Source organism: Callorhinchus milii, unplaced genomic scaffold (assembly GCF_018977255.1).
Source record: "Callorhinchus milii isolate IMCB2004 unplaced genomic scaffold, IMCB_Cmil_1.0 Scaffold3, whole genome shotgun sequence".
Classification (NCBI taxonomy): Eukaryota; Metazoa; Chordata; class Chondrichthyes; order Chimaeriformes; family Callorhinchidae; genus Callorhinchus; species Callorhinchus milii.
The window spans coordinates 59,801,559-59,814,098 of record NW_024704744.1 but is presented as its reverse complement, the minus strand read 5'-3'; the positions used below and the strand labels follow the sequence as shown (position 1 = coordinate 59,814,098).

The 12,540-nt window shown below is 43.4% G+C and overlaps 1 protein-coding gene across 4 annotated transcripts in view; it reads left to right on the top strand.

Moving 5' to 3' along the window:
• smyd3 (SET and MYND domain containing 3) overlaps nt 1–12,540 on the top strand; it is a 400,254-nt gene that overhangs the window by 345,842 nt on the left and 41,872 nt on the right. The window lies entirely within an intron of this gene.

The following is a 12,540-nucleotide window of genomic DNA, read 5'->3' as shown; positions in this document are numbered from 1 at the left end:
AAATGGAACTGGGCTCAGATTGGTCCAACTCATAAACTGTCTCAGTTTGTCTTTCTGTGTGAATTCATGCATCAGTGCTGTACAATTTTCACACACAGCAGGGCCCACCTCAGTGTTTGAGGTCAGCGAAAAGGTCAGTCAAAAGCTGGAGAGAAATGCAGAACTTCAAAGTTTTTTGTGATTTGAAAAAGATTTCAAGATCTTAATTTTGTTCTAACATTGAGGTAATCAGATCTTCAATCTTGTAGTTTATGATATGAAGTAATTTCCATAATGAGATTATTGCCTTGTGCTGTGGTCACTCCCATCAGTTCTTTATTCCCAATGTAATCCACTAAATAATACATAATAAATTACAATGGGTTGGAGGGATTTCAAAAGATCAATGTGTTCGCGGTCAGATAAAATCATGTTCTAAGTGTTATTTGATTATTCTAAGATAGTCGTATTGTTTTTAGTGATAATCGTTCATTCTGACCTGCTTTTTTAATGTGTCCATGTATTTAGAGCTATTGGGGAATCATATAGCATTTCAGCATAAAAAGGAGGCCATTCGACCTATCGTACCTGCATCAGCTCTTTTTGTTTGAGAAACACAAAAATTATACTTTTGGATAGATCAAGAAAGCAGAACTAGAGGGCACAGGTTTAAGATTATAAAGCATAATTTCAGGATAGGAAGTATTTCTTTATCTAGATGTTAATTAACGACTGGAACATGTTACCATGAGGGTGTTTGAAACCAGGAAGCTGGACTCATTTAGGAAAAACCTTGATGCTATATAAATGCAAATTGTTGTTTTAAATGTTTGTTATGGTTTCTACTTCAACCATGTTTTGGTGGAGCATTCTATATCCTAGTAACTCTCTATGTAAAAATACATTCTCTTTTGTGTTTTTGATGGTGATTTAAAATTTATGGCCAATAGTTACTGACTCAACTCATCAGTGGAAATATTTCTTTCATCAAAATCCCTAATATTTCTGAAAACAATGAAAAAGCAGCTCTGGTGTCTCCTTGTGACTAAATCCCCCTCCCAATCCCTGGTATCATTCTTAGCGAATCTTCTTTATATCCACTCTGTGTGCTTGACATCTTTCCTAAAGTTGGGCTCTCAGCACTGATTAGAATGATCTGTTTGCTTCTGAATTCAAAGCCCTCCCATTCAAACTCTTCATTGAGATATTAGCTCATAGTCCAGCTCAGGGGTTGCAACCGGTTGATCACCAATAGGTGGCGCCCTTGAGTATAATAATAATAATCCTTGTGTTTGATATAGCGCTTTCCACGTCTTCTCGACGTCCCAAAGCGCTTCACAGAATAGACTGTAAAGTGAATTGACTGTATATTTGTGGGCGAAACACTGGAGCCAATTGTGCAAAACAATGTCCCACAGTCAGTCGTGAATTGAAGTGATCAATTTATTATTGGGTTTTTTTGAGGGATTATTATCAGGCGAGTGGAGCAAGGAAACTTGCCCAAGGTTTCACCCTGCCCGGAATCAAACCCAGGTCTCTCGTTTGCAAGGCGAGTGCTCTAACCACTGAGCTACAGGACTCCACATTCTTAAAGGTTGTGATTCCTGGTGATAAAGCTAATGAGATCCTTGGTTTTATAATAGTCATCCTTGCATTTGGTAGAGTGGTTCAAAGCGTTTCATAGTTTTCTGTGGAGTTACTGTGTATTTGTAGGTGAATCCGACAGCTAATTTCCAAGCAGCATGATCAAAAAGACAAGAGGAAGGAGCGATAGAACTGCGTAAATATTTAATCCAATTGAAAATGAAGCCAGATGTGCAAAGTATTTCATGCATCTGGAAACAAATATAGATGTTTTAAAGAAGATGTTTTTGTTTAAACTGCGGTAAATGTCACTCCTTCTTCCTGTTTTTATTGAGCATGTGTGAGACGCCATTAAGCAGCAATCGACCCGTTGGGAGACCTCTGGTCTAGGTTGATGCCCCAATGTAATGATGGGGGAGGTGCCATCCTTTGGATGAGACCTTAACCTGAGGTCCCAGCTGTCTGTTCAGGTGGAGGCTAATGACCACATGGCACTATTCAAAAAGAGTTGAGAGTTTCTCCTGTGTCCCTGGCCAACAAACTTCCAGATTCAACATTGGCCATTCACTCATTCTGTAAGAGGGATACTGCTGCTTGGAAATTAACTGTCGAATTTGCCTACAAATTCGTCTAGAAAATTGTGAAACGCTTTGAACCACTCTACCAAATGCAAGGATGATTATTATTATAAAACCAAGGATCTCATTAGCTTTATCACCAGGAATCACTATCATCAAGAATGCAGTCAAAAGAAGTTAATAGTTTTGATTGCCTTTGGGGGGAGTGGGGAGTTGACTACTTTAACCACATTTTTGAGCAATGATAATTATCACTGATTATTTTATCAGATTAATTTTTTTCTCCTCTGTACATTACAATTTACATTTGTACAGCGCCTTTCACGTTGGCAGAAAGCTCTCACCGCTGCTGGTTAGGTACTCGAGCTGGGGGTGAAAGCTGAAGGGGATGGAGAGGAAAGTTTTCTGAAAGTAAAGTCAAAGAGGGTATGTCTTGAGACGGACTTTGAACGGGGGGAGAGAGGGACTAGTCAGGGGGACAAATCCCTCGAATCAGTCTGGGATGGAGTTTCAGAGAGTGAAGATGGGGACATTAAGCAGGATGAGCAAAACCTGCAAGGTGTTTGCTGTGCGGTAGGTTTGAAGGAGATCACAAAGTTATGGACTCCTGGATATGCTGGAGTGCAACCAGCTATAACTGCATTGACAGCATTATCTGGCAAGTTTCCCACTTCTTGTCAAGAATAAGAGATGTTGAATACTAAATGGAAACTTGCTTTAAATATTTATATACTTGGGGACTTGTAAAAAAAATTTTTACAGATGAAGCTGTTCTCGTTGAATCAGTCCTTTGGGACGTTGGTTTTCTTTTCTGCAAAATGATTCTGTGGTTATTGCTGTCCACCAATGTGGGCACCAAAGGTATCTGAACTGGCTGAAATGTTCTTATTGATCGTTATGAGCAGCAGTCTCATTAAATCTCCAGTTTCTGCCCAGTCATGTTAGTGCCCTTCAGGTGTTGAAGAGATCACGTCATGTAATCTGTCATAATAATACTTACATTGCATGTGTAACAACTTGCAATGATATAGCACTCTTCACATAAGATAATGTTTCAAAATGCTTCAGAGTGGCGAGGTTGCATGACCTGGGAGTTAGAAGCGGAGGGCCCATTGGCCGATAGGTGGTTGAAGAGATAGGTTTTAAGGTGGTCTTCAAAGACAGATGGGGTGGGGGGGGGGTGGGGTGAGATGGAGGGATGGAGACAGGGAGTTCCAGAGGTTAGTGACTAAAAGCTTGGCCATCCATTGATGGTGCAGAAGGGGCGGGGTACATGCAATAGGCCTTAGTTAGCTGAGCAGAGGGGGCATTATAGCTCTTTATCATGTCGGAAATGCATCTCAAAGTGCTTTACATGATTTACTGTTTGTGGGACATTGCTGTGCGCAATTGGCTGCCGCGTTCGCCCACAAATATGCAGTCAATTCACTTTACAGTGTGTTCTGTGAAGCGCTTTGGGACGTCCTCCTGACGTGAAAAGCGCTATATCAAATGCAAGGATTATTATTATTATTATTGAAGTCTCTGTATAGACTGAGTTCAGAGTGTCAATGTGAGGCTTGAACCCACAATGTTTTGACTCGGAGGCAAGAGTGCTACCAACCGAAAGGGCTGTTACGCTAGATATAGGAAATTAATCTGGAATTACTTAATACATTTAATATTTTTCATCATCTATTTCATCATTTGCCCTGGGTGTAGAAGGTGAAAGTTTGCAGTCTTTTGGGGTTAGCAACAAGCAAATAGCTGAATGACAAATCATTCCCCCACCACTGCTCCTCTGTCTTTAGTTTCTCCTGGGCACTATCATCCCACTGGGGTCTCGCTTCAATGATTGTTGTTCATAAACATATGCTTTACAGCAGTGGGGACATAACCACCTGGCATAATCCTATTGCTCACCCAACATACATTTTCCCACAGGATTTATGAGATGAAGATCAGGAGTGGGGACCCTGCCAGATTTTGCTTTAAAAATCCTTTAGTGCTGATATCTCCGTTCTTTTGTAATCCATTGTGTCACGGGTTTGACAGATTATGTGGGATGTGTTGCTCAGATTCATTGTCGGGCAGGGCAGCGAGTTCTACCAGTAACTTGAAAGACACATATAGCAGATTTTTAAAGCTTTTTTTGTCCACAATCCTCAAAACCGTGGAAATTTGCAGCACAGAAGAAGAGCATTTGAAACGTTATCTCTGTGCTGGATCTTTTAAGAGTAACAACAACAACTCACGTCCTTTACGTGGGGTAGCTTCTCAGAGCACTGGATCCTTTCAGTCCCATTTACTTGTCCTTTCCCCATATCCCTTTAGTTTATTACTTTTTAGATATCTATCACGTTCCCTTTTGAAAGCTAATCGTGTGCTTGACTGAATTGTTTTTATGGAGTAGAAGTGAGCGTCGGTAATTGAGGTCGGAAATTTACTTCTAAGAATTTGCCCCTTACAAGACCTGCATGTTTGGCACCAGCACAAAAGAAATGTCAGTGTATTTAAGAAAGTTAGATTATTGGTCATGCAGGATGTGGGAAGCCAGCAATGTGGAACTTCAGTGTTGCCAGACTGAGTCAGACTGAGGCAGGGTGAGATCAAGAGGATTTGAAGCAGAGAAATTGTAGGATACGTGTCTAAAGGGGAGGTGGGGGATGCAGGGGAGGATTTACATTATGATTTGAGAAGGACGATCAAGCTGAGAACTCTTTTTTACCCATCATAAACAATGTGACTTGTATTTTCGTGAGGACATTAACTCCACAACCCGCCAACATTTGCGCACAAAAGGTTTGAGTCTCCATCTGCAAAGGTTTGAGTCTCCTGGATTCTGTTATCCGAGCAAATTTTTCATGAAGAGGTTAAAACACCATAGCATGTTTATTAACTGTTGGGGGCTGTCTATGGTTTATCGTAGACATAGCAGGGGTGTAATGTGATGGATGAGCTGTGAAAGGCCTGCTCAACAGGGCAGTTTATGAGGAGCGCTCACAGATGTGTCTGTTCAGACACCTCTTCTGACACTGTCTTTACAGAGAACGCAAATAGAAACAGTGTGTTGATGTTTTGTGTTGGTTAAAGGGCAATAGTACAGGCCAATGGCTTGAGTGAACGTTGTTTTATATTTGGTGCTTGAAGTTCAAGATTAACCTGAGACGAATTAGATGTCTCTTCGGAATGCACCCTTCTGATATGTTCGTCCCTTGTCTCCATAAGCAGTGTCAGGCTGGCTCAGTTGATAACACTTGCGCCTCTGAGTCAGAAAGTTGTGGGTTCAAGCCTCATATCAGAACTTGGAACTCATATAGACTCGGCTGACACTCTAGTGCAGTCCTGGGGTGTGCTGCATTGTCAGAGGCGCCGTCCTTCAGATGATCCATTAAACCAAGGTCCTGTCTGTTCAGATGGACATTAAGTATCCTTTGGCACTATTTCAAAAGAAAAGAGAGTTCCTCCCAGTGTCCTGGCCAAAGATTCCTCTAGGAAAAGTTGATCCTTAACTTCATGATTGTTTGTGGGACATTGCTGCACAGAAATTAGTTAAATAATAATCCTTGCATTTGATAGAGCGCTTTTCACGTCGGGAGGACGTCCCAAAGCGCTTCACAGAACACACTGTAAAGTGAATTAACTGTATATTTGTGGGCGAACGCGGCAGCCAATTGCGCACAGCAATGTCCTACAAACAGTCATATGGATTGAAAATGACCAATTTATTATTATTTTGTTTTTTTGGAGGGATTATTATTAGGCATGTGGAGTAAGGAAACTTGCCCAAGGTTTCGCCCTCTGCCTGGAATTGAACTCAGGTCTCTCACTTGCAAAGCGAGTGCTCTAACCACTGAGCCACAGGACTCCACAAAAGTTGCCACGTTAACCCACAAAATAAATCCTCTAAAGAGCTTTAAGATGTCCTCCCAAGGTGAAAGGCGCAATATCAAACGCAAGAATTATTATTTTTAAGTGCCCATTCCTGAGGTACTCAGTTATCTCTAGTAGATCCCAGTGGTTTTTCGTGGAGCTATAATCAGGCATTGTAAGTTAACAAACAGACTATGCTCACCTTTTCTCAAAACTCCAAAAAGCGGACAAGGAATGTTGAGGTGGCCAATGGAAATGACATAAAACACATCAAGGCATAAAATTCTCAAAGCTCAGGTGACAACCAAAGGCTGCATTACCTTTGGGAGCTGCACGATTGGAAAGGGCTTTATTATGTTTTGGACAATGAAGAGATGCCAACACAGCATCAGGAAATTCAACAAATAAAGGCAAAAAATGGATTTCCGTTTTGACTATTGATCTTTTAGTCTCCGGGTTAGATTTTAGAAATGTTCTTGGAAAACCCGTTCGGACCTGTAGATGGTGATTCACGAACGTCGAGCCAGGTGTGAGTGGCATCTAATACCAATGGGGCCCTCCACCAGAGTGGTTAGTTCACCACAATCTTCACATATTTAACTGGATTCTGATCCTTCTGGGAAAACCTGTGAGGAACTAATTCAACATAGATTCAATGAAAGTGGAGTCCTGTAGATCAGTGGTTAGAGCACTCACCTCTCAAGTGAGAGACCTGGATTTGATTCCCGGGCAGGGCAAAACGTTGGCCAAGTTTCCTTACTCCACACGCCTGTTTACCTAGCAGTAAGTAGGAACCCGTTTGTTAGTCGATTGGTGGATTGCTTTTCCATGGGTAATAATTCCTTTAAAAAAATTGGTCACTCAATCCACTGCTGTGCGGCGCAATTGGCTGCTGCGTTTCATCTGCAAAATATAGTCAATTTACTTTACAGTATATCCTGTGAAGCGCTTTAAGATGTCTCGAAGAAATGATAAGGTGCTATATCAAATGCAAGGATTATTATTATTTCCTAAAGTCAAAATCCACAGTTGCTCTTGGGCATAAAGCAAGATAACAACAACTTCCATTTATATAGTGCCCTTCACACGGGGTAGTGTCCAAGAGTGCTTGACAGTGACAGGGTCTGACAAAGAGCCAAGGGGAAAAGGAGGGGACAGGTGACCGTAAGCACGATCAAAAAGGAAAGTCTTTAGGTGGGATGAAGGTGGGGAGGGAGGGGGAAAGGCAGAGGTATTAAGGTTATAGAGTTTCAGGGTGCAGTGGCTGAAGGCACGGCCACTGATGGTGGAGCGGAGGAACAGGGTACAAACAGAAGGCCGGAGCCAACTGAGCTGAGACAGCGGGTGGTGGAATAGGAGATCAGCAGATCGGATAGGTAGGGAGGTTGTGAGGGCATGAAGGGATTTGAAAACGAGTGAGAGGATTTTGAAATCGATCCGTTCGGTAAACGGGAGCCAGTGGAGCCTGGCAAGGACTGGTGTCATGGAGGGTATGGAGTTTTGTGCGTGTGAGTAAATCCTAGATATCACCACATGACTCACCTTTTCCTAACTACAAGGATTAGGGTTTTAAAATCCAAGTGTTGTTCCAGATAACTTCTGCTTGTTTTGGCCAGTGATAGTGTTAGTCCCGCACCAAATGCCTCAGCCTAGCACATGGCTTCTCACAAATCTCTTTCACAAACAGAGCAAGAAAGCAACACACAAGCTTTCCTTGAGACATTGTCAGCTGTGGTGTTGATCAGCGTGTGCTGCAAAGCATTTGACGCCAGCGAATCAGTCCAGGTTCACCTCTTTGGATGGAGTACATTAGAGCCGCGGTTAGAGAGGCAGAGCATACTACATAATAATTACACAAACAGCTGCAGTTCACCTCCTGCACGATCGAGGAATAGCAAGAGTTTGATTTCCAGCAACTCCACCCAGATGTCTGGCTGACTCACTAACTTTGCTCAGGTGTTTCTCTCTCTGTTTATAACAGTGCAGACAGGAATTTCTTTAGAGTTTCTTCCACTGAGCACTTCTTAAATCTTTCAAACGCCTCATTGTACGGCACACAAAATGATGGTCACACAACCCACACAACCCATTGATCCTAAAGCTCGAGTAAATTGATTGCATATGATGATGGTTAGAGGCTGGAAAAGTCTGCGTCATACACAGTGTTGGAGAGTCCATTGCTGCCTGGCTGGGCTCGGTGTTGTGGTCGCAATGTTGCAGTTTTATGAGCTTCTTCATCTCAAATCAATTGATATAATCATGGAATATTACAGCATAGAATGAGGCCATTTGGCCCATCATGCCTATGCCACTCTTTGGAAGAGCTACCCAATCAGTCCCACTCTCCCATTCTTTCCTCATATCCTTGCAAGTTTTTCCTTTTCAAGTACCTATCCAATTCCCTTTTGAAAGTTGTCATTGAATCTGTTTCCACCACCCATTCAGGCAGCGCATTCTACTCTGTAAAAAAAAATTCTCCTCATCTCCCTCTGATTCTTTTGCCAATTATCTTAAATCTATTTCATCTGGTTACCGACCCACCTGCCAGTGGAAACAGTTTCCATCTATCTACTCTATCAAAACCCCTCATAATTTTGAATACCTATGTTAAATCTCCCCTTAACCTTCTCTGCTCTAAGGAGAACAATCCCAGCTTCTCTAGTCTCTTCATTAAAGTCCTTCATCCCTGGTACCATTCTGGTAGACCTCCAGTGCACCCTCTCCATGGCCTTGATATCCTTCCTAAAGTGTGGTGCCCAGAATTGGACAAAATACTCCAGCTAAAGCCTAACCAGTGACTTGTAAAGGTTTACCAGACCTTCCTTGCTTTTGTACTCTATGCCTCTATTTATAAAGCCAAGGATCCAATATGCTTTTTTAACAGCTCTATCAACCTGTCCTACCACCTCCAAATATCTGTGTATGTCAACCCCCAGGTCTCTCTGCTCCGAACCCGCTTAAAAACTGTACCATTTAGTGTATATTGCCTCTTTTCATATTTTGCCTCCTCCCAAAATGCATCACCTCATTGCTGACCTCTGCACTGCTTCCAGGACCCTTTAGTGACTGTAACCAGTGCCAATGACTGTCCCATCCTCACTCAATGACAAATCTTCTGAAGCAGCTACTCTCAGAAAAGCTCCAGCGCGAGGCTTGTTTCTCACTGTGCAGACAAAATGATAAAATGGTGTTTTGAGTTAGATATTGAAGGAATGGTCTGTGTCTGAATGTCAGGCTGTTGCGTTTGCTGTGCAGGTATTTGTGATTCCTTTCATCCCTCCTTCCTCTCAGATGTCTGCTTATGTATTTAATTGTGCAGTTTCCCTCTGCTGAACAACTTAACTTTTTAATTGTGGGTTAGAATTGTCTGCTCAGTGTCTGATTGTGGCTGCTTTCAGGCGCAGTCTCTACTGTACAATCATGAAGGCAATCCTTTGTCTAAATCCAGCCTTTGATTGTTTGCATTGCTTATCATATTCCATGTTTGATAACCATACAGTATATATGTATACAGATACATTTTCTCATTTCAATCTTCAAATGTAAACACTGCCATGAGCATTCCCGTGTTTTACAGGGAAATAAGTCTGCAGTGAAATGAGAGAGAGTATGTCCTTGGCCCTTGGGCCCAAGATTCCACAGAACCTTAACCTGTCAGAACCATTTGCCATAAAACTTAAGATTTAAAATTGTTGAAAATTCTTGAATTCAGTCTTAATTTGAAAGTGTTTTCTTCTATTCTTAAAAAGAACCAGCTTTCAAATTTATACAGGTCAAGATTTTTTAAGCCTCTAAACCTGGGGTCCTGCTGATTGTCTCAAATAGAAAGGATATTGAAAGGACATTAAGCCACTGCTTTGAGTCTAAAGCAATTTACAATTTGTGTTATGCACATTGAATCAGTATAAAGTACCTTAACCTCTGGCACATGGCTCAAATCTCACCCACATGATGACAATTTCCTCTGTGCGTTGGCTGTATGAGTCCCATGTGAAGTGAGATAGGACCATCTCAACCACAGTTCCTGGTCTGTTGAGTTATCCCTCCGCCCACTCACTTTTTGAACCCCTCTAGTCACTAATGACATCTTGACCATCTGCGACCAGGGTTCCCTCTGCCTCCTCATCCTCCTTGAGCTATCGGCCGCATTCGATACACCGCTTGTCCTCCCACCTCAAACTTAAAGGCCCTGTCCTTGAGTGGTTTAGGTCCTACCTCTCCCACCGTCTTCATTTTGTCTCTGCAAACGGCTTTTCCTCCAGCCCCCGCATTGTCTCGTGCGGTGTCTCTCAAGGCTCTGTCCTCGGTCCCCTCCTCTTCACCCTCTATATGCTCCCCCTTGGTGACATCATCCGCAGACATGGGGTTAACTTCCACATGTATGCGGATGACACACAACTCTACCTTTCCTCCTCTACCCTCAACTCCACGACCACCGATGTCCTGACAGCCTGCCTGTCTGATATCAAGTCCTGGACGAGAGACAACTTTCTTCAGCTCAACGTGTGCAAAACTGAGGCCCTCCCGATTGGCTCACGTCAGCGCCTCCGCACCTCAGGCGCTGAGAGCATCAGCATCCAAGGCTGCACTCTCCACCTCTCAAAGCCAGTCAGGAACCTCGATGTTATGTTCGACCCTGAGTTGTCCTTTCTTCCCCACATCCGCGCCACAACTGGCACCGCCTTCCACCACCTCTGGAACATCGCCAGACTATGGCACTACCTCACCCCTCACGCTGCTAAAACACTGGTCCACGCCTTTATCACCTGAAGGCTGGACTACGGGAACTCTCTCCTCGCCGGCCTTCCCGGCACCTCCCTCCACAAGCTGCAGGTCATTCAGAACTCTGCAGCTCGTGTACTGTCCCGCACCAGGCTTCGGGACCACATCACTCCCACCCTCGCTCGCCTCCACTGGCTCCCCATCCCCCAGAGGATCGAATTCAAGATCTTCATCCTCGCCAACAAGACCATTCACGGCCTTGCACCCTCCTACCTCTCCGACCTACTATCCTCCTACTTACCTGCCCGTACCCTCCATTCCTCTGGCTCCGGTCTGCTCCACATCCCCCGCCCTAACCTTTCAGCCTCTCAGCCCCTAGGCTCTAGGAACTCCATCCCCCAGTGCCTTCGCCTTGCTTCCTCCCTTTCCTCCTTCAAGGCCGGTCTCAAGACCTTTCTCTTCAACCGTGCCTTCAGCTCCCCTCTCAACTTTCTACCCCCTCCTCACTCCCTTCCCTCACCCTGACCATTTCCCCCCTGCTCGGGTCCTGACACAACTGTCCAGCGCCTTGGGACGTCCCCCCGACGTGAAAGGTGCTCTATAAATGCAATCTTGTTGTTGTTGTTGCCCAATATTGGTACAAAGGCTGGGCCTGAAGATTTCAAGGACACCACGATTGTTCCCAATCAGGTATTTAGTGTACGTTTCAAGGAATACAGTCTTAACAACCAGTGTCCTCTGAAAGGCACTCAAACCTTGGCTCTGGTATCTGAAAAAGCAATCGCAGCAGTTAAACAGGAATTTAAGACGACCAAATTTAAGTTTTAGTAGGAATATCGGCTAGGACACCAGGAGAACTCACTGTCTGTCTTTGAAATGCTTCACAGGATCTGTAACATCTAGCTGTACCCCCAGATCAGATGAATAGGATTTCAGTTTAACGTTTCATCCAAAAGACAGCACTTCCAACAATGCAGTGCTTCCCCTGTATTGCACTGGAGTTTCATCCTGCACCATGATCTCCCAAAATCCCTAAGTGGTGCTTGAACTTATAAACTCCTGATCCAGGGCCAAGGGTACTGCTGACTGAGCCAATTGGCCCGTTATTTGGGTGGAGGAAGAAGAGGGAGAATTTACTGTGCATTCACTTATTTGCCAGCATCAATCTTAGTGCATTTTAATCTTAAGATCTTTATATTGCAAACAACAACACTGTGTTCAAGTGACCTTGTTGCATAGTTTCAGGCTAAGTAATAATTATTTCCAAAAATATTAAGAAATCTACCAGAAACCGCAAGACATGAGTCAGCAACTCCCTTCTATAAAGCGCCTGCTCTTTTGATTAAGTATTGAATTACAGCTTCTTGACACAGTACGCTGTTCATAGATCCACTCATCTTTATATGTAGTTTGGCCTATGCAGGAAACATGCCATGCTTATAGTGTTGGTATCCTGTGGATCCAACCTAATTAGAAGCCTGGTACCCTCAGCCTCCAATGATTCACTGGCTTCCCACGCACAAAAATGGCTGAATTCCACAGGTCAATGCTAATGTAACTTCCTGTGCGTTCAGCACTTTACACTGAAGTTACTTCGCAAAAGTAGTGATGTCAGTCATGTTGCTTGCACACAGCACATGTGCATATAACGCAGAGGAGATAATGTTTTTGGTAACCTGATGCCAAGGAAGCCAACCTTTTTTTGTCACACTTCACTTATAACGCAGCCTCTGAGCATCACATTTACAAAATCGTGTAAATCCCCTGTAATTGTGTTTTATTTATTTCTAAAGTTCCGAAGTTTCTGTATAAGTCATCAATTCCT